At 42.8% G+C, this 26,567-nt stretch overlaps 2 long non-coding RNA genes across 2 annotated transcripts; one reads left to right on the forward strand and one right to left on the reverse strand.

Annotated features, from left to right (window-relative positions):
- Positions 1 to 1,678: 1,678 nt before the first annotated feature.
- On the reverse strand, positions 1,679 to 2,675 carry LOC138108992 (uncharacterized). The gene is made up of 2 exons (XR_011150187.1): positions 2,383 to 2,675; positions 1,679 to 2,272 (listed from the first exon to the last, which is right to left on the reverse strand). It is a non-coding gene; the product is annotated as an uncharacterized lncRNA (long non-coding RNA).
- Positions 2,676 to 19,862: 17,187 nt separating this feature from the next.
- On the forward strand, positions 19,863 to 20,941 carry LOC138108993 (uncharacterized). Its single transcript, XR_011150188.1, has 3 exons — positions 19,863 to 20,362; positions 20,501 to 20,606; positions 20,751 to 20,941. It is a non-coding gene; the product is annotated as an uncharacterized lncRNA (long non-coding RNA).
- The last annotated feature ends 5,626 nt before the right edge of the window (positions 20,942 to 26,567 follow it).

Here is a 26,567-nt window from a genome sequence, read left to right on the forward strand (position 1 = left end):
TCTTCAGTTTATAAGCAGACTTTTCACTTCCAGGGGACGGAAACCCCAAGGAAAAATAAACCACCACAGGCTTTGCTACCTACCCACCACCACTGCAAGTGGGGCACCCAGGGTTCATCTAAGGGCATTTGCAATCAGAACACCAAATTTCTTGCTGCTTGAGGAGGAAGAAAAGAAAAAGATGGTTACTTTGTTACACTGACATTTCTAGTCTCTCTGGATTAAAAGAGAGACATGTGCTGCAAGTTGTCCAATACAAAAAGCTCTGCTTCCTTTTGTAAATGAACTTTTTAACAGGTATTTTTAGGATAGAATTCTTTAGTTCTCTATTGCAAGTTTATAGATTTCATAGGTTGTGTGCTGAGCATTTACTTCTTCCAACAGATCCAAACCACTGCTTTGATTTTGTTTGCTTGTTTTACACCTGCCCCAGAAGTTTTCAGTATTTCTCTAGCAATTTGCTATGGTGTGCTAGAGATTGCAAGTCAGCTTAGCTAAAACCAATTTTGATTAATGTGGGAGATGAAAGCAAATGGCATGGGAGTGGTGGTTGGGGCATTGATGCTCTGAGGTGGCAAGAGGCAGTTTGGGGGCTGATGTAACAAGTTTGATTGCCAAATATTTCTGGTAAGGCACCTGCTGTCATGTAGCTTCAGGTAAGCCACAAAAACATGGAGGGGTGAACAATTAAAAAGTTAAATTACATTTAAATTAAAAAAAAACAAAAATAAAACAGGGTGGGTTAACATTATCCCACTATTAGCCTGGATGACTGGCCCTTGCAGCTTCCCTTGGTTTCTATTTCACTTGCAGGACTTCAGGCTTGAAAGGTGTTTCCCTGGACATGAAACCTGCACAGCAAAACAGGAGTCACCTTTGGATGGCAGCTGTCCCTGTCCCCACCACAGGCACCTGTCATGCCTTGGCAACATGATGAACTTTCAGTCTTGTTTTTTCCCTTGGTAACGTGAGAATAAGGTCACTCATTTTCTCTTACAAAACACAGACTCTAAGTACTCATGTGCTCTATTGGAAAGAGTTCTCTGAAAGCCATGAGATTATTTGATCCATAATAGGGTTTCCTCTTCCCTGAACACAACCTTGAATACTTAAAATTCTTCAGTAGTTGTGGTCATTAACTTTTCCTTATTTCGCTCTACCAGGTATGTTGTTTAAACTCTACACTAATTCCTGCTGCTTCCAACACACAGGGGCAAAATAACTAATTTAATATGTCAGACACAGCTATGGAAAATAGAAACCATATGTGCCTAATGACTGAGGCTCAGCTGAAGTTAGTGCATTGTCTTTGTGCTGCAGCTGAATCCTAATGATTCTGTTCCTAAAACTGGTACAGTAAACCAGCACATTAGGTGTCCTCATTTAATGAGGAGGGAAATAAAAAAAGTCTGGAATATTTTAAACCAAGCATTTCTGGATCTAGAAGTCACCTCCACTCTGCAATCAATGGCAAGGCTCAGAAAGCTGCAGTTTTTTCAGACAAGTTTTTTCCAAGTGCAAGAAAGCAAGGCTCTTTATCTCCCCATCAGACCCACGCATCTGCCTTGCAGTCCCTCAGAGACAGCTACAATCTTATCAGATCACCTGGTGCACTCCAGGAAAATAGAGGGCGACACACTTTAATTTCATTCCCCAAGACGATGCACAGGTACATAAATTCACACCCGCTTGCCCCAGGGATTCAGGACCCCACTGACTTTTTCAGTGTCAGGATTCCTCCTCCTTATACTTTAATTTATGACCTGTGTGGAGGTAGAAAACTGAGTGTGTGCACAAAGCACCATCACAGCTGACCCAGCCCTGCTGTGTTGAAGAGGGCAGTATTTAACAAAGCCACGTGGAGGAAGGCTGGGATGTGTTTTCCAGACTACAGATGGCACAGGGATGACTTCTGTGGAAGTTCCTCCAAGGAGTATGTGGGGCACACCTCACCAAGGGGACAATCCCCAAACAGCTCATTCCATTATTGATCTGTAGGCACAGGAGAATTGGTTTTTTTTGGAGCTTTGAAAGCCCAGAAAGCAGAGATGCAGCATATTGGCATTCTTCATTTATCAAAAGCCACCCCTTACCTTTGCTCTCAAGACATTGCATGAAGCAGCAGGCTGGCCCCTCCCCACCTGCCCAACTCCTGTTTATGCTTCTCATTCCACATTCTTCCATCACCTTCACTGTGTTGCGGTCCTGTGCATGCTACTGCTTCAGGCCAGCAAAGTTTCAAAGAACCGCTAAAATGCTGTCTAAAAGAAGTCTAAAAATTATGAGCTGTGAGGAACTGTTTGAAGGGGCAAGCATCACTCTGGATTGCATCATGTACAGGTTTTGAAGCTGGGCACTGGGAACAGGGAGTTGGGTACCCACCTTGAACACCAATCTTAAAATGGAGTTTTGAACCGTATGTTTTTAGGTAAAGAGCTTGATGCTGGCCGTGTGGAGGGGGCTCTTCTCAGTGTGCAGACACCTTCATGGCTGTGTGAGGGCAGCAGGCACAGCCTGGAGAGGGGTGGATGTTTTGTCCTTTGTAACACTGTGGTTTTTTAGAAGAGGCCTGCCTGAGGGAGCAGATGAAAGCAGCACCTCTCCAAAGGGAAGGAACGCGGCAACAGGACAGTAACAATTTTCCCCCTCACTGAGACCCATCATCATCCCGTGCCAAGCACTAGGAACTGAAATGTACTGAACTACTGCACAGACCCCCAGCAAACCCCTCCTCCCACTGCTCAGCCTTCCTGCTCCTAAGCTGGCAGCCAAGCTTGGGCAACTGAAGGGGACCCAAATATGTCCAGGTTTTTGGAGGATGGGAGATGCCCCAAAGCCTCCATCCTCTGCCAAGAGAAGCATTTAGGAGGGTGCAAAGCAGACCCAACAATAAGAAACCTACCTGGGAGAGAGGGAGGGTGAGATGGGAGGCAAAATCTTCCCAGTTAATACACAGTAGTGGCACCTGAAAGAAATTATTGGGGTGATGGGGAACACAAGTGCCTCAGGGCCAGCTTCCCTGTGGAGTGGGCCCCTGGTGTCTCTCCCAGCCCCTTGGCCATGCACAGTCTGGCACAGGTGTGTGACAGCTTGCCATGGCTCCTAAAAGCACCTGGCTTAAAGCAGCATGAAAGTGCAATCTGGTTCATATCCTGGCCCCTTTGATCTCCATCTTCCAGAGGTTTAGGCCAGGCCCTTCATGCCGAGCACTGAGCAGAACTAAAACTATAGTGCAGTAGGATTAAGTCTTTTCTATCCCTCTCTGCAACAAATGCCCACAGGTTTGGGGATGTGAGGAAGCGACCTAGGGAGAGTGTGGTAAGCAAGCCCAGCAAGCCTGGGGCTGATAAGGGGTTTGTACCCAGTAGGTGCTTTTCCTCCCATCCTGCCTCCTGCTCCCCATTCCATAAGCAGGGGCTCTGACTGAGGGGGGGGGGGGGGGGGGGGGGCATTTAGACATTTCTGTAACTCACCTTCGGGATTTCACCTGCAACTCCAATCATCCCCGATCGTCAGCAGAGCAGCTGCTGCTCTCTGCTCTTTCCATCAGGTGCGTGCTCCACTGAGGTCAGCTGCTAAATCCCAAGGGAAAAGTCTCCCTCCGATTACTTTTTTTCTAGTAGCAGCTCTTTGTTGAGCTTCCTAGTACCGAGTCTTCTTTGGAAATGCGCACGTGGGATTTGTGAAAACAGGACTGAAAGATTCCGAGTGTGACCAGCTTGGCTGGCATGGGACAGCTGCAGCCTGACCTGCAGCACACAGCACTTACCATACTCTGAGGGCTGAAGGTCTGAGGTGGTTTTCTCTCTCACATGCAGCTTTTCTTTGGATGATGTGGCAGCAGAGTTCAGCTCTGGCTCTGAACTCCCCAAGCTATGTGGATTTAGTTTGGTATGCTCTTCCTCACCCTTCCTTCCTCACTTTGCCAGCTAAATTCAGACAAGGTGCTTGTATGCATAAGAGTTGTCAGAAGAACAACTTACAAGTACAGGAGCTAGAAAAGTCTTGAAGTATGAAGCTGGCAGCCCCCGAAGACCTGCAGGGACAATCCAATCCATCTGGTACTCCAGGGTGCAGAGCAAACAGACTTTTGACTAGTTCATAACCGCAGCATATGCAAAAGGCTCAATTATTGCTTCTTAAAAAGCCCAAATTATCTCCTGGAGTTGGAGACTGACAGCCACACAGTCTCCACAGCGTTATGCACGACTGAATTTTTGCTGGCTTATTCTCTGCTGTTCTGTACTGCCTCTAATTGCATTGCATTTTAACTGTTTAGCATTGTCAGAACTTCAGCCCCGGGGGCAGCGGAGGTGGTGAGAGCTCAATACATCAAATTACTACCCAAAGAGCAAGCAGACAAAAAGCAGAGCGGGGAGGGAGGGAAACAGACAAATGAGCCACATTCATTAGAAAAACAGCAGTCCTGACCAGGGAAGTGTCCTACTGATGACATGAGAAAGGTGAAAGTTGTTAATAATAATAAAGAACACAGTAACACAGTTGCTTTTCTATCAGAAAGCACCAAATCTGGAGAAAATAAATGCTCTGTGGAAAGCAGAGATGGAAACCGATGAAATGCTCCTTGCCCACATAGCACTACCTTTCTTCCCAGTTTTATTTAGCGTGGTTTTTTGTGGTATTGAGTTCTGTAGCTGCACTGTTTAGTGCTGCTCCTTTGAGTGCCATGATGTGGCCCCAAAAGCTGACATTGCTGCTACAGAAGCCCCTCCATGCAAGGCAGTGAGGCAGTTTCCCACAGGCAGGTTTGTGTTTCACTCTTGACCAGCCAGAGATCCTGATTGCTGCTCCTCTCTTTGGAATTTTGCCACCCACGCAGGTCCTGAAGTGCATCAGAACTCTTGATGAGGCTACCCTATTGAGGCACCTCAGTAGCTTTGACCTCAAATAACAGACTAAGCTCTATGCAGCTTAACACCTTTAAATTACAGGACATTGTTCCAGGGAACAGGCCCAGCACAGCGCAGCGGCCACAATGTGACAGCCGCGGAACGAAGGGGTTACCTGTGGATGCCTGAAGAACAGCCCCAGAGCTGCCCACCATGGCACAGGGTCCCCAGGACCCAGCAGGACCTGCTGGGTGTCCCTTGTAGGCCACCACCAGGCTACTTGTGGGTCTTTGTCTTGCCTACCTGTAAAGCCATGGGGGGAGAAGATCACAGAATGATTTGGGTTGGAAGGGACCTTTAAGGTCTTGTCCAGCCCTCAAGATGAAGCAAAGACAGAGGCACATCCACAGGCACGGCCAGCACAGCCAGCAATAAACATGTTTGTGGTAGCAGAGAGGTTTCTGTCCTTGTTCCAGTGCAGCCTGATAGGGAAGTGCCTCTACTGTGGCTCTCCACCCAGGGAACATGCAGAGTGGATGTGAGGGAGCTGAGAAGATCCTTCAGCTGTCTATGCTGAAAATTTTGAGGGTCTTGACATTTCATGTCAGCTGCACTCACCAGGGTTAATTAAAGTCTGTGTTTTATAGATTGTCCTTGGCCATAAACGGAAAAGCTGCCTCAACTGGAAATCAATAGAGCAATCTTTAAGCTCTTTTATTTTATTACATATAGGGTTCTAATTGGAAAAAATTGAGGGCCGTAATTAATGATGCCAGAGAGGTCCTGAGATGTATGTTCAAAGCGTCCTGAGGAGAGTGCTTTGCTGCAGGCAGCGTGCTGGAGATGCCCAGCATGCCGGGGCACAGCATTGAGGCCAGGCTCACTCAGCACTGGTGAGTGAGCTCCCAGGAGCACTGCAGAAATCCAACAGCAAATCAATAGCCAGCACTCTGCCCAGAAATTGAGGGGACGGCTGTGAAGGCAGTGCTGTCACCACAGGGCACTGCAGAAAAGCCATATCTGCTGGCTGCTGACAACCAAGGAGTGTCACAGATGCTGCCAATGGCCTCCCTGTCCCGAGCCAGTGAGACTGATGTGCTTTATGCCTTTCTCTAAGTCTACTGTGCACTGGTATGCAGTGAAATGGTTCACCCCTCTTCAGTGGGGTGGAGTCATTCCAAAACCACAGGTGCCTTTGGGGCTTATGGAAGGTGAAGTATCCTGACAGGGCTACTGCTTTCCCTTGCAACAGCCTTGCTGGCAGGCCATACAACTTTCCCACAACAAACAGGCCAAGGAATATTTTTCATTTAAACAACTTTCTGAGCAGTGCCTGTGAAATAATTCTGTCCACAAACAATGGAGTGTCAAGGATCAGAATCATTCCTGTGATCCAATAAGCAGAATAAACCCCAGAAGGCTGGCCCATTCACAAGCAGCCAACAGGAGGCCCTCGGCCAAACGTGTGAGAATAAAATGTAAGTACTTAGAAGGCTAATAAGCTGCTTGTGCTTGAAAAGCATTTCATGCCTACCTCTTCAGCATTTACCTTTTAGAAATAATTATTTTCAACTTTTCTATGTTGTTTTTCTCATTTCTAGACCTTTTCCCTGTAAATAATGACAAAAGCATTTTTCTGTCTGTGAGTCAGATAAGTTACTTGATACAGCATCTTAGGGTAGAAAGCCAATAGTCAATAGACTGTGCCACATGGGGTTTTTTGTTTGGTTGGTTCTTTTCCTTCAGTGCCCACTTGTCTTGTTTAGAGCTGGGTCCGAAATCCCAGCATGCTGCAACTGGTCACTCCCAAAATATTGCAAAGCTTTTTACTGAGCAGGGTTAGACTCTGGGAAGAGCTCAGGGAAACTTTTCTGTGCTTGAAAACAGTGACTTGCTTTCCCAAGTTGAGCCTGAGATAAGTAGTGCTGAAAACACTTTCTCCTGGCAAAACTGAGCCCTGCACACTTTGCTGGCAGTGATTAATGATACCCCAAAGTCTTTGCCACCCAAATATGTTCTTTAGTCTTGGATTGTAACATGTAGATCAGAATTATATACTCGACCTACAAACTTGTTCAACAAGTAACTCACGAGCTGAACTAATTTGTAAGCAGATCCAGTTCAATTACATTTCTGTGGGCATGTTCATTCCACAGTGAAGTGGATGTCATTTACTGCTTTAGCAAATTAGGACACAGAAGCTGAAGAACACAAAATTTAAATAGGACTGTCCACACAGGATTTAACCAAACTTTAGTGAAAAGACTTTACAAATATAGATCCATTTTCCTGGTATTCTCATACAGACGAAACTCACAGTGGAGGACCAACTTTAACTTTTGGGGGCTTTTTTTGCCATACTAGTGGCTAGAAAAACTGTAGTGGCTCTTTTAGACATGTATTACAGTGGAGCTGTTGAGCCAGACAACCTGAATTGATTTTTCATTTCTTTTTCATCTACCTGATCCATTGCATGTAACTTCTTTAAATACTGAGCTCTCTCTGCAGACAGTTCATCACTTCCCATTAAAGCCAATTCCAGCACCTCCAGCCCTGCAGAAGTGCCCCAAATATTCTTTCAAATCCTTTCTGTGCTTTACAGATATCCTTCAAGCAAATCTGTCTTCTCTCCTTCATACCAACATTAATTCCCTTGTGATTTTAACAAGCATGGAAGTTCATATGTCTCCCTTTACTACAAGTTTTGTAATTTCAGGGGTTAAGAGGATCTCAGGCTCTTATTTCCGCTCTCCACTAAACTCACCTCTTTTACTTGATACACACTCAGCACAAGTCAGTCCCTTTGAGAGATGTTTCCCAGCTTTCTGATGAGTTGGTTGTCTGCCGTGCCCCTTATCATGAAGAGCCCAAACACCTTCCCTGTTTTGGTGTTTTTCACTTTTCCAGCATCAGGATTTGCAGAGGCCTGCTCTCTCCCCATCACTGATTGTCATACATGAAATCCCTATTTGTGCTTGGTCTTTGCATATTAAGTGCCTTAATTAATTTGAGCTTAATATTTTTAAATTGAATGTTAAAATCAACCCATAAGCCCAGGTACACTAATCAAGTTTTTATGGTCTTCCTGTGTTTACTGTATACTTTTACAAGTGTTTTAAGATGTGTTGGATGTATTTTTTTTTATGTTTTACTTGTATCTTGGTTTCAAGGCAGATTTTAAAAACCCCAGTTGCAACAAACAGCCCAGCCCCCGTAAGCACCTGACCCTTATCTCAACTAATATCACCCCTCTGACCAGGAGGAGCCATTGGTGGACAGAGATGGTCTGTCAAGGGGAGAGCACCAATCACCTTGAACCAGGGGGGTGGGCTGTGGGCGGACTGTGGGCGGAGCAAAAGCTATAAAAGGGAGCAAAACAGACACGCCTCTCTCAGTCTCCCTTCCTCTCCAGCTTGCTAAGGCAGTGCTGGAGAAACCTACCCCTTTCTAGGGGCTTTTAGAAATAGATTTCTTTTTGACCAGCCTAGACTGCAAGTTTTTTTCTTTCCTCTACCTGAGGTTCAGAGCTGCCTTAAGCCTAAAGTTCCTGAATCCCTGCGCTCCTGGGGCATACCTCTTGAGCCACTAGGATCCCAAATTTTTATATTTTGTTAGTTTTTGCAATTTTTCAATTTTTCTGTTTTAATAAATTGTTTTAATTTCTACAAAGAGTTGTCTCATTCCTCACAACTCTTTTGGGGGCTCGGCTGGGATCCTATTTTTGCCCTAAAATCCAGGTATTTTGGTTAATTTTATTTTTGAATTTTTGCGATTTTTTTGGTTTTTCTCCTTGGATTTTCTGGGCTCCCACAAGGATTACTGCAGCAGAGAAAGGACACCTCCGGTGGAGAAAGACTTGTGGTAAGGCTTGAACCCTTCTTAAAGGGAACTTAGTTAGGGACTTACCCTTTTTTAAGGGCTATTAGTTTTTGGGGAACCTCCGAGTGGAATTCCTTTTGTGAGAGAGTGTGTGGGGGGGTTGGCCGCCCCCAGTGTGTGTGTGAGTGTGCTTGAAAGGGTTCATTTTTAAGGGCACCACGAGGGATCACCCCTTTAGAGACACAGAGGGGAAGATCGAGTGTGGTGATCAGCCTTTCTGGGGGGAGGTTTCCACGTTTTAGGGGTGTGCGCAGCCCCAAATTCATTTTTATTAGTGTCTCAGTCTCCTCGGGTCTAGAACTGAGGAGAAACCTCATTTTAAACCCCTCTCCTTTTCTTTTCGCCGCGTGGTCGGCCGCCATTTTGAAATTTCGGGTTTCCACGTGGTCGGCCGCCATTTTGAAATTTCGGGCCGCCGCGTGGTCGGCGGCCATTTTGAAATTTCGGGTTTCGGCAGGGGCAGCCGCCATTTTGTGTCCTTTTAATTTGAACTGCACCCCTTTGCTGTCCTAAGTGCATGTGTGAACTTGCTTTAGCCGCACTCTTGTGGTCAGTGCTATCTCGCACCTTTATACTTCCTGTTAGTTTGGAGTGTTTGGGTTATTGGATTGTAGTTGTAATTTGCTTTATCTGCTTTAATCATAAGACACTACTTTGATATTTTGAATTACTGTTTGTGTTATTCATTATAATCTTTTTCCTTTAATTCGGTTATAAATATTTTAAATTTATCTCTCCTTTGCTAATAAAGACAACTCTTGTTTCTTAAATTTTAAGTACATATGTATAAAGCTATCTAAATTTCAGTTATACTTTAAACAATTTAAATATTCACTAATTATTCTTTTTATAATTAAAATTAATATTTCTTGCACCATATTTGTTTCTCACCAGCCTGCCATATTTAATTTTTTTTCCACAGATTCGCCATCATTCATTCCCTTATATATCTACTAACCCTGCTTGCTTTTCTCTACATTAGTTGTATTGTATTTTATGCTTATAACTTTATTATCATTTTTTTATTGTGATAGTGTATTGAATTTAGGCTATTTTGTAATATTATTTCCTTATGCAATATTTTAATTGTTTTATATAATACAATACTTTGGTTTATTTAATTAGGAAAAAAAAAAAAAAATTTTTCTTCTGCACTAGCTACTTGTTTGCTTCCCAGTAACAAAATGGGACAAGCGAATAGCAAAAAGAAAGACCTAATGAAGAAATACAAAATTTTCCCAGAGAGTCCGTTAGGACAAATGCTCCTAAAGTGGGAAGAAAATCTTTTAACTAAAGAAAAAGACCAGTGCCAAATGATTAGGTACTGTGTTTTTAAGTGGCCAAAACATAGAATTAACAAAGATGGTCTCAGATGGCCCAAGTATGGGTCTTCTGAAAAATGGCTTTGTGAGGCTTTGCATTCTTATGTACATTACAAAGCTCCAAAACATTCTGATGAATTAGACTATGCTAAAATTTGGTTAAATTATTGGCAAAAACAAAATGAAGACCAAAGCAAAAAAATAGAATTGGAAGAGGAAACTAAATCTAATTCAATTGGACTTAATAAAAATTCAAACCAAATTTTTTCCATTGCAGAAGAACACAAACAGAAAGAAAAACAAAAACCTAAATTAAATAAACCAAAGTGGGACCCCCTAGACTACCTTCCTCCAGTAACTCCTCCAGAAAGGAGGGTCCAAATTGAACAAGAAAGGGTCCTTCCTTCATCAAGCCACCCAATCGAAAGGGACTCAGAAAATGAGAATGAAAGTGAAAAAGAAAATTCTGTTCCTTCCTGCTCTCACAAAAAGACAACCGGACAAAGGATTTCTTCTAGCCAGGATGGCCCAGCATCTTGCACTAGAAAGAAATCATTTAAAACACCTGACTGTCCTACCTGCCTTAGCACTCCCCATGAGTCTAAAATTTTACCTCTTAGGGAGGTACCCATGGGAAATGCTCAAGGAGGAATTGGTTATGTAGTTGTACCTCTAGCTTCATCTGAGGTACGGGAATTTAAAAAAGAAATGAAAAGCCTGATGGCTGACCCAATTGGTCTAGCTGACCAATTTGATCAATTCCTCGGCCCTAATATTTATAATTGGGGAGAGATACAATCCATCCTTCACTCCTTATTCACCATTGAGGAAAGAAAATTGATTAGAGCTGCAGGAGTGACAGTCTGGGACAGAGAAAATAATTCTAATCAGGGCCCAATTGGAGAACAAAAATTACCACTGACAGACCCTGAATGGAACCCAAATTCAGAAGAGGGCAGGAGGAACATGAAAGACTACAGAAATTTAACTATAAAAGGGATTAGAGAAGCTGTTCCTCGAGTTAATAATATGAAAAAAGCATTTTGTGGGGAACAGGAAAAGGATGAGTCCCCAACAGCTTGGATGGCTCGGTTAAGGAATAACATTCAACTTTATTCTGTCATTGACTTAGACAGTGAGGGAGGCAAAACTATGCTAAAAGTACATTTTGTGCTTCACTCCTGGCCTGACATCAGAAAAAAATTGGAAAAATTGGAAAAATGGCCAGAGAGGGAACTAGATGAATTACTGGAGGAAGCCCAAAAAGTCTTTGTTAGGAGGGATGAAGAGAGGATGAAGGCTAAAAGCCGAATAATGAATAACAGTACTAGTGCTCCAATCCACAACCCTCCTACACAAAGAACTTCCCAAAGGGGCATCCCACAACAGCAAACCCAAATCTGCTCTCAGCAACAGCCACAAGTTTGTGCTTGCAATATAAAATCTACCACAACTGCTCAAAGACCTGAGAGGTTAATTTGCACATACTGTAATAAACCAGGCCACGGGCAGTGGTACTGTTTTAAAAAGCAGAGAGATCAAGGAGTCCTTCAAATGGAGGGACAAATTTTGAACAACTGAAGGGGTCAGGGGCTTTATTCTCTGGGGCAAAAACATCTTAAAGAGCCCTTGCTAAAATTAGAAGCTGGACCCCAGAGACAACAAGTGGAGTTTTTAGTGGACACAGGTGCTGAAAGAACCTGTGTCACTGAAACACCTCCAGGATGTTTTATTTCTCAAGATACATTAGATATATATGGTGCTAATGGTGAAAGTTTTGCTGTTCCTGTAATTAAAAATGTAACCCTTTCCATACAAGGACGTACCCATACAGGGGATGTGCTATACCTACCTCAAGCTGGGATCAATCTTTTAGGACGTGACTTCCAAATACCTCTGAGGGTTGGGGTGGTACCGCAAGGTGGAAAAATGAACACTAAATTGTTTGTTTTATCTTTAGTAGATGAGCAACACATTGACCCAGTAGTGTGGGCCAAACCTGGCAACCGGGGAAAAATGGACATCACACCTCTAACAATTGAGTTGCTCCCAAATAGCCAGCCAGTACGTGTACCACAATATCCCCTCTCCAAGGACAAAAGAAAGGGCCTGAAGCCTGTTATCATGGACTTATTACAAGATGGAATTCTTGAGACCTGCAAATCCAGTTACAACACTCCAATTTTGGCTGTCCAGAAACCAGATAAGTCATTCCGGCTTGTACAAGATCTGCGTGAGGTCAATAAGAGAGTCCAAACCAGGTACCCACTGGTGCAGGACCCCTATACACTCCTGAGTCGGGTACCCCCAGCACATGCCTGGTTCTCTGTTATTGACCTTAAAGATGCTTTCTGGTCATGTCCTCTAGATTCTCATTGCAGAGACATCTTTGCATTTACCTGGGAGGATCCAGACACTGGACGGAAGCAGCAGCTGCGCTGGACTCGCCTGCCTCAAGGTTACACCGAGGCACCCACACTCTTTGGCCAAGCGCTAGAAGATTTGCTAAGTTCCTTTTCTCCACCCGAAGGGATTCAGGTAACTCAGTACGTAGATGACCTGCTCCTCTCTGGGGAACAGGAGTCTACGGTAAGAACTGCTACAATTCAGTTACTGAATTTTCTAGGGAGGAACGGGCTGAGGGTGTCAAAACCTAAATTACAATTTGTGCTACAGGAGGTGAAGTATTTGGGACATCTAATTGGCCATGGCACAAAAAAACTCAGTGCTGAAAGAGTAGAAGGAATCCTAAATCTACCACCTCCAACTTCAAAACGAGAAATCCGGCAATTATTAGGCCTATTTGGATACTGCAGACTGTGGATTGATCAGTATTCACAATCTGCCAAATTTTTATATGAAAAACTAATGGAAGAAGAACCTTTTAATTGGACTAATTCAGACACACAAAAATTACAAAATCTGAAAGAGAAATTAACAAAAGCACCTGTTTTAAGCCTTCCTTCACTAGAAAAACCCTTCGATCTATTTCTTAATGTGGAGAAGGGAATTGCCTATGGCGTCTTGACCCAGGAGTGGGGAGGAGTCAGGAAGCCGGTTGCTTTTCTTTCCAAATTACTAGATCCAGTGTCCAGAGGATGGCCCGTCTGCATCCAGTCCATCGCCGCAGCAGCCGTTCTGGTCTCGGAGAGTCAAAAACTCATTTTTGGTGGAGACTTGACAGTGCATACACCACACTCAATCAAAACCATTTTAGCTCACAGGGCTGCAGAGTGGTTAACTGACCCAAGAATAGTCAAATATGAAGCCATTCTCATGCACTCAGACCACCTGCGGCTAGTTGCGTGTACACACCAAAATCCAGCTCAATTTCTTTATGGGACCCCATCAGAAAAAGAAATTGAACACAATTGCATCGAGATAATTGACATCCAAACAAAAGTCAGAGAGGACCTGGTGGACTGTCCCCTCAATGAAGGGGAAATCCTCTTCATTGACGGGTCATCTCGAGTGGTGGATGGAAAGCGATGCTCTGGCTATTCAGTGGTCGATGGACACCAAATGTGTGTGCTAGAAAAGGGCAGATTGCCACCGACCTGGTCAGCTCAGGTCTGTGAGCTCTATGCCCTAGAAAAAGCACTCCACCGACTAGCAGGAAGCATCGGGACCATTTACACTGACTCCAGATACGCTTATGGCGTAGTCCACACCTTTGGAAAAATCTGGTCCGAAAGGGGGTTCCTAAACACCAAAGGGAAAGATATCCTACATAAGGAATTGATCCTAAAAATTCTAAAAGCACTGCAACTGCCTCAGGTGATCTCAGTGGTGCATATTCCAGGTCATCAATCGGGAACCACAAAAGAAGCTCGGGGGAACAACCTAGCAGACTTGGCAGCAAAAGAAGCAGCAGTGGAAGAAGAGGTAAAAGTGATGGAAGTGAACCAACTTCCAACTAACACCACCATATCTGACACTATTCCACAAACTAACATTTTACCCACGCCCATTTTTACTGACCAGGAAAAACAGAAATTAGTTTTAATTGGTGCTAATGAGGATTCTCAAGGCCGCTGGTATTTACCAGATAAACGCCAAATGTTAAACAAAAATTTAACCCGAGAAATTCTACAAAATATCCACCAAAGCAATCATTGGGGTTCAAAGGCTCTGGCGGATCACTATCTCAGAACCTTTGGATGCACTGGTGTTTATGAAATAGCCAACCAAATAACCCGGGACTGTGTAATCTGTCAAAAAGTTAACAAAAAGGTAATGAAAAAGAACACGGGCGGAGGAATCGAATTAGCAATCAGGCCTTTCCAAAACATTCAAATTGACTTTACAGAAATGCCTCCTGTCCAGAGGTGGAAATACCTATTGGTAATCGTTGATCACCTTACCCACTGGGTGGAAGCTATTCCAACTGTCAATGCAACAGCCCAAACAGTGAGTAAGGTGATCCTCGAGCAAATTATCCCCCGTTATGGGATAGTCCACCGCATAGATTCAGATCGAGGTACTCATTTTACCTCCCAAATTGTACAACAATTGGCTCAGCAATTAGGAACAAATTGGAGATTACACACCCCGTGGCATCCACAGAGCTCTGGGAGAGTGAAACGGATGAACCAGACAATCAAGAACACCCTCACAAAATTAATGCTGGAAACAAAATGGACCTGGGTAAAATGCCTTCCGCTTGCTCTTCTTAGAATTAGGACACAGCCAAGATCTGATTTGGGTTGTTCACCATATGAGATGTTGTATGGATTACCCTACCTTGCTACACCACAAGAGTTGAATGTGAAAGAGTGTGGAAACACCAATGTACAACAATATGTACAGATAATTGCCAAAAATCTAGAGTTGCTAAGGGAAAGAGGTTTTCTACCACAAACTCCCCCACTTGATTTTAATATACATCACATCAATCCGGGTGACTGGGTGTTAATAAAATCCTGGAAAGAAAAGTCATTAACCCCATCCTGGGAAGGTCCATTTCAGGTCCAGTTAACCACTGAAACTGCTGTCCGGACATTTGAGAAGGGCTGGACGCATGTCAAGAGGGTGAAGGGTCCAGTAACAGCACCAACTGAAGAGAAGAAACCTCCAGACAAACCATCAAACTAAACACCCTGTTTGAAAGCTCCACTCAGCATCCCTCAGTCCAAGTTAATAAAACCCTGTACTCCCAGTTATACCTCAGTAATAAGTGCTAGCTACAAGTTGTTAATTAAGTTAAAAATATTTCGCTGTTAATTCTGTTCTTTGTTATTCCTTTTACAGATTCTGCCTTCACACAACCATATTGTCACATCAACTGTATAGTAAGGCTCCATTTGAAGCCAGCATTCTCTTTCAAAAACAGTCCAATCAGACTCCAAAATTACGGGCACAATAACTCTAATCTTTGACAAGGCCAACCCTAAAATAACCATGAGTTTCCAGAAGCCTGAGATCACTGAAGAACCATCTGAAGGTGAGAAGCCTAAAGAAAGGACGAAAGAAGCAAAGATGACAAGCCCCACCAGCAGAGGCAACCCAAATGCTGACAGCTTCTCTCGGGTATGCCTAAAGGGGAAAGTGAGCAACATCCTGCTACTGAGTGTCATCTGTCTCTGGGTCCTCTGGCCTCCCTTTACACAAGCAGCCGACAGCCGCTGTAACAGATGTTACAAGACTGTGTACCAGGCAGAAGGAGGCTCATTTCAAATTCGACACTTTTTCCGAGCACATACTTATGTTAATCCATCTTGTTACAACATAACAAGGTTGAGTATCTGCTCAGAAAAAGGTCACAAGTACTGGATTGGCAAAAACATTGGCACCCAAATACATAAGCAGAAGGGAGAGTGTCCCTCCCAAGACGATTGGCTCTGTTTCAATTTTAGATACATAACCAAGACAGAAGATTTGTTAAAAAGAAAGACCTATGACACTGACCTGATCCAAGAGGTGGTCATAGAAGAAAAGGAAAAACAAAAAGAAAACAATCCTTTGATGTCAAGGAAAAACTTGTTTATTGACCTGGCAGAAAGGATTGGACAACAGCTAAATTTAACAAATTGCTGGGTGTGCGGAGGAACTTTAGAATCGGAGAGTTGGCCTTGGCGGGGAGTCAGTCTTGGACCCCCCGATTTACTCCGACTGAGTAATCTCTCCCCCACAACCCGACATGACAGTGAAACCTGGCTGCTAAGCAATACTGTTATTGGAGAAGAATGCATCTGGAGGAAAGGAAGAAAATTTTTAGAAGAAGTTGGTGAGACAATATGCAAAAGGTACCTGGTAACTGATGGGCAAAAACACTGGTGGATACCTCAAGAACCAGATGTATTCTGGTCTGCAGAAAAGGTTAAAAACAAAAATTGCATTTTGAATCCTGTTAAAAAACTCTGGCAGTGCTGGGATCAAGGAAATCCATACTCTGTCCTGCCACAAATTTCCAAGTACTGGATTACAGCAGCAAGTATACAACCCCACTTCTGGGAAGCACTACAAGACCTCTACTGGATCTGTGGTAACCGAGCTTATTCCAACTTACCACCTCGCTGGAAAGGGAGCTGCACTCTTGGAGCCATTCAACCAAACTTCTTCCTACTTGCTGAAAACGCTGGAGCCCACCTTGGAATCTCCCTTTATGATGAACTTTTCCGTACTAAGAGACATGTAATAGGAGGGACCCAGAGATGGGGAGAAGAAGAGTGGCCAGCTGAGAGGATCCTAGAGACTTATGGACCTGCAACATGGGCACAGGATGGGAGCTGGGGGTACCGAACTCCCATCTACATGCTAAACCGGATCATCAGACTGCAAGCACTAATTGAGGTAATCACTAATGAGACCTCTCTTGCTCTTGAACTGCTTAACACACAGCAAGGGCAAACTCGAGCAGCCGTGTACCAAAATCGGCTGGCATTGGACTATTTACTAGCAGAAGAAGGTGGAGTATGCGGCAAGTTTAACACCTCAGACTGCTGCATCCATATTGATGATCACGGCGAAGCCATCACCAAGATTACCCAAAACATCAGGAAACTAGCCCACGTTCCAGTGCAGAAATGGCAGCCCTTGATCACTTCTGAATGGTGGGAAAATATTTTCCAAGGACAATGGTGGAAGAAAGCTTTAATTATTGTTGGACTTTCCCTTACAGGACTTATTTTTCTCCCTTGTTTAATCCCTTGTTTCATCCGTCTAATCACCACTGTCGTCCAAAGCATGCCACTGATCCAGGATCTTCAAGGACAACAGCAGCGTCCACCATTCGCTCAAAAGATTATGCATATCAATAATAGTAACAATAAGAAAACCAGAAAGGAGAGAAAAATTGCCCAGCAAGTGTGGGACACTTTTAAAGAGCTTGAATCTATCCCTGAAGAGCTATCCACCTCCACTTAAATGCAAAGACCAAAGATGCGAGCATAAGAGAAAAAGGGGGGACTTGTCATACATGAAATCCCTATTTGTGCTTGGTCTTTGCATATTAAGTGCCTTAATTAATTTTGAGCTTAACATTTTTAAATTGAATGTTAAAATTAACCCATCAGCCCAGGTACACAGATCAAGTTTTTATGGTCTTCCTGTGTTTACTGTATACTTTTACAAGTGTTTTAAGATGTGTTAGATGTATTTTTTTATGTTTTACTTGTATCTTGGTTTCAAGGCAGATTTAAAAAAAACCCCCAGTTGCAACAAACAGCCCAGCCCCCATAACCATACCCCCGTAAGCTCCATGACCCTTATCTCAACTAATATCACCCCTCTGACCAGGAAGAGCCATTGGTGGACAGAGATGGTCTGTCAAGGGGAAAACACCAATCGCCTTGAACCAGGGGGGTGGGCTGTGGGCGGACTGTGGGCGGAGCAAAAGCTATAAAAGGGAGCAAAACAGACACGCCTCTCTCAGTCTCCCTTCCTCTCCAGCTTGCTAAGGCAGTGCTGGAGAAACCTACCCCTTTCTAGGGGCTTTTAGAAATAGATTTCTTTTTGACCAGCCTAGACTGCAAGTTTTTTTTCTCTACCTGAGGTTCAGAGCTGCCTTAAGCCTAAAGTTCCTGAATCCCTGCGCTCCTGGGGCATACTTCCTAAGCCACTAGGATCCCAAATTTTTATATTTTGTTAGTTCTTGCAATTTTTCAATTTTTCTGTTTTAATAAATTGTTTTAATTTCTACAAAGAGTTGTCTCATTCCTCACACAGAAGACTTTGAGATTATATAATTTTGTAAAATATATACAGGACAAATACGGACCTACAAACTGTTCAAGCTAGCAACTTAGAAAGACCCTGTGTCAGTGTTGTGCATAGATCTTGATCAAAGGTTATGGTGAGTTTAATCTTGCCTTATTTTATCTGTCTAAAAACTATGCCAGCTGCACATAGTTGAAAGAGATGTATGTGTCCAGAGGGCTGTTTATCCCATCTGCCTTGAGCTGGAACGGGCTGACCTGTGGCAGTCCATGGACTACTGAAGGATCCTATTTCAGGACTTCTAAAATTAGGTTCTGAATATGAAATGAAAGGAAAAGGAAAGACTCCATTTTCAGAGACACAGCTGAATTCAAGAGTATTATTTCAAATACCTACAATTAATGTGAAAAGAGTACAGGAAAAGAATGGTTTTCAATTAAGCCTGGACTTATGTAATGTTTTTAATGGTATTACACTAGGTAAGATGGAGCTTTAATATTCTCATTTTTTATAAATCTTCTTAGAAAGATGGAATTGCTAATGGCTTTGAGCTCTAAGGCACAACTGGTGTAGAATTGATGTAAAGTAAAAAAAACCTGAAAACTAAACTAGACTCAGTAAATTTTTCATGCATGTTTGTCAGTGAACTGCAACACCTGATGCAAGATAAGTGCCTCTTCTTGCATCTAACTTGAAAACTCGTCTTGGATAAAAATGCTCAGGATGCTGAATCGTCTCAGAAGTTTTACACTAATGTACAAATGCAGGACTTATGGCAGCCATTTCATGTTGGCTGTACAGGCAAATTTAGGGTGACTCTCCCTAGGGAGAATAAATGGTCTTCTACAATACAGCATTCTAGAAAATCTACCTGCAAAAATATTTATTTGAGATTCAATATAGCCCACAGAACTGCACATTTTGCTTGTCAGTGACAGTTATATTTCCTGAGAATATAAGATGAAGGGTTTTAATTGATGACTAAGAGATCAATACCATCAGGCATGAGGTTAAAGTATTGCCTGTCTTGAAAACAGACCTAACCTTTTCTGTAAGGGTTCTTGTGTATTACACTGAGAAACAGCAAGGGTATTGATCACCTTTTTAGGACTGATGAAAAACATCAAGGAATGAAAATTGTTCAGTTACAGAAAGGATAGTAAATAGAAAATTGGGTAAGGCTACTCCATACAGGTGTATGATGCGTGATAGAAGTATTGATACCTGAGTAATGACTTGACAATTTTGTTTTATGGCCCTTGCCTGGAATAACTATTCTAGAGCAGGTGAAATGTATGAAAGGCCTTTTAATGGAAGCACACCAGTTCAATATTCAATGTAAAGTCTTGTAGGGATGTGCAGGTGACATAATATTTCCGGCATGGGTATAATCTTGGCACCTAAGCATAAGCTGATCCAATAAAGCGTGATTTATGACCAGACTGAGCTGTTTTGAGGTGAAAGGGTAGGATATGACTTACTTGGCTTGTAGGGGTATTGCCTGTTCTGCACTGAGTTTGCTGAAAGGCACCTGAGGCTGGAGAAGGGTCTGTGGTACTTGTCTGCATTAGGGCTTCCAAGGATACCCATTGTGGACAAAAATGAAAATTCAAGTGTTGCTACTAAACAGAGATGAGAAAATGTACCAGGCAAAGATGGATATTTGGGAGACACTTAACCTGGTCCATTTGAAACCCCTTTAACCTATTGCAATCGTGCTGGGGAAAGAGACCGTTTAATACCTAGAGGTGCTCTGAGATGGCAGTGCAGTGCACGATAGCATGAACCGAGGAAGCAGAAAAACTTGCATTCTCCATACGCTCCACATCTCTTCCAAAAGCTGCTGCTGTTCAACAGGAATGATGGCCTTAGAGCTGTTATCTGCTGCTTCAACTGAATGTACCTCAAGACAACCCACTGTGGTGCTAGGGCTTGGACATGGAAAATCCTGTGATGTTCTGAAACAATGTGGTGGGATGACATTGTCTTTGTCACTGCTTTCCACAACCCTCCAAATGCTGAGACTAATTGTTCTGCCTCACTCATCAAACCACAGATGTGGTTTTGGAACAATGGGACAAATCAGGAGCTGGTGCAGACCTTGTTTCCTGTTATGTTGAGTACATCTAAGCACAGACCGTGACATTTAAGAAGGTAAGAAATCTTTGGGGCTTACCTCATTATGGACCCAACCAAGGGAAATTTACCCCTGTGAGGGGGTATAGTTCCATAGTGGGCCATGAGGTTTCTCAACATGCATTGGGACTTTGACCTCTTTTTCTTTATATCTAGGATCCAGATGTCTTTAGGAGCAGAAGAATCTGACCCCCTAGATGAGACACTCTGTCAATGGAAATTCCCTTCCCTCTTCCAATTACTTGCAAGATAAGCAGTGTAGGTCAGTGAAGAGCAGTCTGCTGGCATGCTGCATGCTTAGGAACAGTAAGAGTGGGTGTTCCTGCTAATGTAGGATATGATACTGATTTTTTCTGTTTCCTATTCTGAGATGTAGTTTCAGGGTCTTATGTTTTTCCCCCTGCAGGTAGAACACCTAGATGCCGCTTTGTAGGAAAGGTTCGCCTTGCAACAGAGAAAGATGTCAAGTACCTCCCTCCCTTTCCTTTTCTTTCTCACTTTCTGATACTCTATTTTTTTAACCTTGTATTGTATAATAGCCTGAAGTTGTGTTTCTTTCTTCACAGAAACTGTGGAATAAACTTTCTTAGCTCCTTACAGCTTGTGGTTGGACTCTGTTTGTGTTTACTCTCACCACCAAGTTCTGACTGCACACACTTCCAGCTGAAACTTTTGGACAAAACCATAGTCAAAAACATAGTCAAACTGTAGTCAAAACAGCATATGCTTCCTGCTGTATTTCTAATTTGACTTGTGAGCTGTGCATATTTTCAAGGGTTTTTAAAGCAGTCTTAGATTCAGACTGCTGAGGGTCAGGTGATGTTTTCCCCTGTGAAGCATTTGCTGACTTTACAGCCTGCAGTTTTCTGAGATGCTCCTCATGAGGGAGCCACCTCCCACTCTTTGCTGCCCATTCGGCAGCAATTGCCTTCCTGTCCTTCACCTGAACTTTTCCACACACCCTCTCTCTGCCATGGGGAATTTTTCAGATCCTTCTGTCGTGCTAGCCATAGCGAGGAGCAGTTTGCAGGGAAATGGTGAAGTGTGTGGCAGGGGAGCTGCAGTACATTGCAGGTGCTGGACCCACTGGCCCACATCAAACCTAGCTACTGGTTCCCAGTTAATGCTGTTCTCCAGCATCTGTAATACACCCCTCTTTCTTTTATTTCAGCATGGTAAAAACAGACATTTTTTTCCCTGTGTCTGCAGAGGTAGTTTTATACTTTTATAAAAGATAGGCTTCTGCAATCAGATTTTATGGAAAGCTTGCTTTAATTCTTTGCTCCAAACCTGAGTGCCACTTACCAGCAATTTCTCAGCAGCAGATATTACAGTGAAATAACAGCACAATTAATTTCTTTCTTACAGACAATGTAATTTGAGATGCGGTACAACCTATTTTTTATGTGAAAGACTGTTTTTACATCCTTTTTCTTCCAGCTTTCCCAGTAATGTCAGAGGGCTTTACCCAGGTCAAAGGCTTTCTGTACTCATAGTACTCAGTCTGTACTCTCTTTTATGTCATGATGTTCTGCAGTGCGTGTGTATTCTGAATACTATATTCAGATTCTGAATCAAATGTGGAGGGGCAGGGGAAGAGGGCCAGTTGTAGTGAGATTAATCCAATATCCTTCCACAATGGTGAGACAAAGAAATGTTTGTTTCAGAGCTTCAAAACTGACCTTATTGTAATCTGTAATTTCAGTTGATTGTACCCATTACTTATTCAGGTACATGGGCATCAGGATGCAACATTAATAGTTAGAAATGGATATATTTGTGAGGGAAAAATCAAAACAAATACTGCACAAGTGAAATTTTAATTAGGAATAAAACCCTGCATTTTCACTGCAGCACTATTTCTTTCCTGGCTATCTTTCAGCTTGGAACAGCCCTCAGTATCCATGTACTCAGTCTACCTTCCATGAACTCAAAACAAGTATGTTGAAGGATGAGGATTTATGAGTACAAAAGTTGTTTTTTTTTTCTTTTATGTCTTCCTTATCTTTATCCTTTTGAACCACGGCCTTGTTTTAGAGGAGAATGTGTGCAGGGTGTATCGGATCAGGCCCAGTGCTTACGCTGCCAATTTCTTTGGGTGGATCAGTGACCAAGGCTCTAGCAGAAGTGTTCAAAGGGTAGCCACATGGAGGCTGTGTGTATGAAAGACCTGTGCTGTATTGTAGTGGTTGCTGCAGCACTGACTCCTTTAGTACTGAGGCTAAGAAACCATCATCTGAGCCAGCTGTACCTGCTCGGACCTTGGATCTATGTAGCCTCAAATCCTGTCACTGAGGGTGGATCACATGAGGTGTGAAAGGAAGCGTGACAAACAGGAAAGGACTCCAATAGCCTGTCCTCCACCATAGTCTTTCAGCAGTCCGTGGCTTGGAGACATCCTGAATCAGACTTTGTATCCTTGGTGTTTCACAGATTTCAGTGGCTATTAATTCCACAAATTTGTCTGGTTTGCTGTGATATCTGCAGGCTCCTGCAGCAATGAACGTGATAGTTTGACTAGAGATCTGTCTGTTATATGACAGTAATAGTTAGAGACCTCATGATGCCTATGTCTTTGTTTTTGCAATCCAATTTCAGACAAAAATCAACAAACAGATGCAACACTGGAGTATGAGAGGGAGAATAAAAGGTGTAATGTGAGGCTTTGCATGTCAGCTAAAACTTCCACATCAGTATCTGACTTCATTTTCCAAATATTCTGCCTAAGGCCTCTTTCTCAAACTGTGCATCATTTCTTTCAGTTTTTGTAGAAGTGCGTGATATATGTGAGGTTGGCTTCTCACTGCCCTCTGCCAACCTATCTGAGCCCACAACTCCTCCTCCATCAGGAGAGGTGTCACAAGGCAGGACCACAGGTAAAGGGGGTCACGTAGCACTTGCAGCTGTGCAGTTGGTAGCACTTTAAATGCACCAAATACTTTCTTCCAGTTCCCTTCATCTCCCATTTTTCTGAGGCTGCACACTTACTTTTCAAGGTGGACAAATGTACAGTGAATTTTCAACCCATTATCAGAAAGTTATTGCCATACTATCCATCAAATTGGATCAGAATATCAGAACACCAACCAATACCTTTATTCAAGATGCTGAATACCTATATAGTGAGCAGCTGACAGTTCAGGTTTCTCCTGATACCTTCCATCTCCTGCTGCACAAAACTAGAGTTTGTGTATCATCTTTCTCTAAATGCATAATTCAGAATAAATAAAATCCCAGTTTTTCACTGACGATGTTGTGCAGCAATTTTGCTCTTGTTGGTATATTTTGTGGAACTGCACCCTTTCTCTTTCAATGATGGCCTCAAGTTGCACCAAGGTAGTTTAGATTAGATATTAGGGAAAAATTCTTCACAAAAAGGGATGTTGTTGAAACAGGCTGTCTAGGGCAGTGACAGAGTCATCATTCCTGGAAGTGTTCAAAAATGTGTAGATGTGGCACTTGAGGACATGGTTTAGTGGTGAACATGGTGATGTTGCTGGGTTGATGGTTGGACTTGATCTTAAAGGTCTTTTCCAAACTTAACAATTCTATGATTCTGTGACAGCCTTCAAAGGATCCAGGTAATCTATCTGGACTGGTTGAGCACCTCCAGTGCACCCTCTATTTTCTCAGTCACCAAAAACTTCAGTATGAAATAATTTCTTCAATCTATTAAAATGCCGTCTGTTCTAACAAGCTACTGAACACAAGTATTTAGTTTTCATTTCCTTTATGGGAAGCAAGGTTTAACCCATTTGTTTTGGTGGGTGATGGTTTGGGGGCAAGTTTGGGTTTTTTTCAGTCTTGGAACCTGTTTGTGTCAGTTAAGGCTGTTTTGAGATCAATATAAATGTCTTCTTACTTGCACCTAGTCTGAATGTTCTTCTTGGTTTGCTCTTTGAGTTGCATCTGGATATTTAGCAGAACATCAAACTGCTGAACCATTGAACTCCCAAACTGATCTGGACACGTCTCTGTGCAGTCTCCGGGCATACTGCAGCCCTGTATCTAAACCCATCCATTACCCTTTTATCTCTTGAACAGAGAGCATCTGTGACCACTTCTTCTCCAGTGTATAATCATTGTCTCATCGTCACTGAATTGTTGGCTGGCACTAATGATCACAGACCTTAGGACAAAAATATCTTCAGGCATATTTGCAACCATGGAGCAGCCATAACTTGGTTTCGTTTCACAAGTCTTGCAGGCTCCTGCCCTCTTGGAAGTGCAAAGCAACATAGAGCATCCCTGCCTGCATCCATTCCTCACCAGACATTGATATTATAGGGGACACTGTTCACTGTTCCAGAGATAAAGTGTGTAGCACCAGGAAATCTGGATAGGGCGTGAGTGTCTGTGTGCTGCAGTCTCAGGGTGTGCAGAAAGGCAGAGTCACCCTCCCTGGCCTGGCTACCGCTGTGGGCAGGTACCACTCAAACACTCTGCCTTCTGCAGCCAACGCTGCTTGCCCATTTCATACTCTGATCCAAGGTCTAGTGGCATAAATGGGATGTAATCAGGGAGCTACGTTGACTCTGGAGCCTGCCCTTAGACATGTTATTCTCCTGGGGTGCTTCCGTGTGAATCTGTCTGCAGAAAAAACAGCTGAGAGTGGAACTGATAGAAAAGTACTGATATTTATTACCACTATTGAGTATCTTCTGCATGGTAATATATTTCACAATTAATTTCTCCATCGCCTTCTTTTTTAAATAGTTTTGCCAACTTCTCTCTTTCATTCTCTATTTAATCTTCTATTTCTACATATTAAGCAAGGAAAGTAGAGACATGCAGAAGGGGAAAAGAACTAAAAAAGAAATGAGCGTTCTTGAAAATATCATTCCTTTGTTAGTATAAAACTGTGCAATATTTGAACTGGTTCACTTTATTTTAGCTTTTCAAAACAAGATTTTTATCTAACAAAAAATATGCCTTGTTAAGATGTTTCAGTTTTTTTCCTAGAAGAAACCTGTGATTCCCTTTTCTCTACCTGAAATGTGACATGATCAGAACTTCTGAAGCTCTATCTTAGCAACACTTCAAAATTACTTTAAAATATTTTTTTCCAAAATTGAGCCCTTGGGAAGTGAACACAATTCCAGCACATTATTGTTGAACAGTTTTTAGCAGATACCAAGTCTTGTACTCATCTCCAAAAAGCTGGACTAAATTAAAGAGCCTTTTTTGCTGTGAAGAAAAGCTGTTGGAAAACTATTGATAAGTCTTTTCCATTCTCTTCAGGAGTGCAACTATTTAATTTGGCTGCTAATCATTTAAATGCCTAATCAGTGAATTTTTCTATAATCCTAACTTGTATTACAATTTGCAACCCCAGGCCCTTGATCATTTGTAGCTTTTTAACACATATTCACTTCTCCTGGAATGTAATACATCACTTCCTTGCCTCTCATGTGTGCACGAGGAATTAAATTGTCTCCTGCAGGTGAGCAGGGAGGCAGAAGGCAGTTTCCTGGAGGCATTTGGGTTTTCCCACCCTCATGCCTATCTCCATGTGGCTCTGGACAGTCTGTGAATGCCACTCCCTGTTCATCTCCATGTACAAATCTCTGACACAAAGTAATTCCACTGCCATTCCTGAGTCATGCCCTTGGAAACGGGACATCTGTAAACACGTCCTCATCTGGATTCTTATTTGCCTGCCTGTAACTGCTGGTAGTGCCTCTGCTTCTCCAGGGAAGGAGGATTGAGAACTGTGTGAAGTTCTTAAATATTCATCCTTCTGCTTTGGAGGAACTGAGCTGATGTCAGTGTTACTGGCAAAAATTAATTTTATAGTTCTATCTTCTTATTTTTATAGTTCAGTGTTCTAATCATAGCTATAAATTAATTAAAGTCTTATTCCTCTTCAACCTTGGAAAATACATTGTGGTAGTAACCCACCATTTTTGAGCAAATCACAGGGGAGATAATCGATAAACTAGGAAGAGTACTAAAAATCTATCGTGTGAACAATTTTTGGCATTAAGTAAATCTGACAAGGAGACTGGCTGGTTTGTACAGTGGTCAGTGATGTGTTCCTGCTAGACTCATTGGTCCTTTTGTCTTTCCATGTTTATCTGATGCAAATATATTTTCTGTTTCTTAGGAGAGCACTCATCTCATGGGAAGAATAAAACTCGGCAACTCTTCACATCTCAGCAATAAATATGTAAGTTCATAGCCTTTGTTTTCCATCCCATAACATTAGTGTTTGTCAGTCCCT

This window comes from Aphelocoma coerulescens, chromosome 4 (genome assembly GCF_041296385.1).
Source record: "Aphelocoma coerulescens isolate FSJ_1873_10779 chromosome 4, UR_Acoe_1.0, whole genome shotgun sequence".
Classification (NCBI taxonomy): domain Eukaryota; kingdom Metazoa; phylum Chordata; class Aves; order Passeriformes; family Corvidae; genus Aphelocoma; species Aphelocoma coerulescens.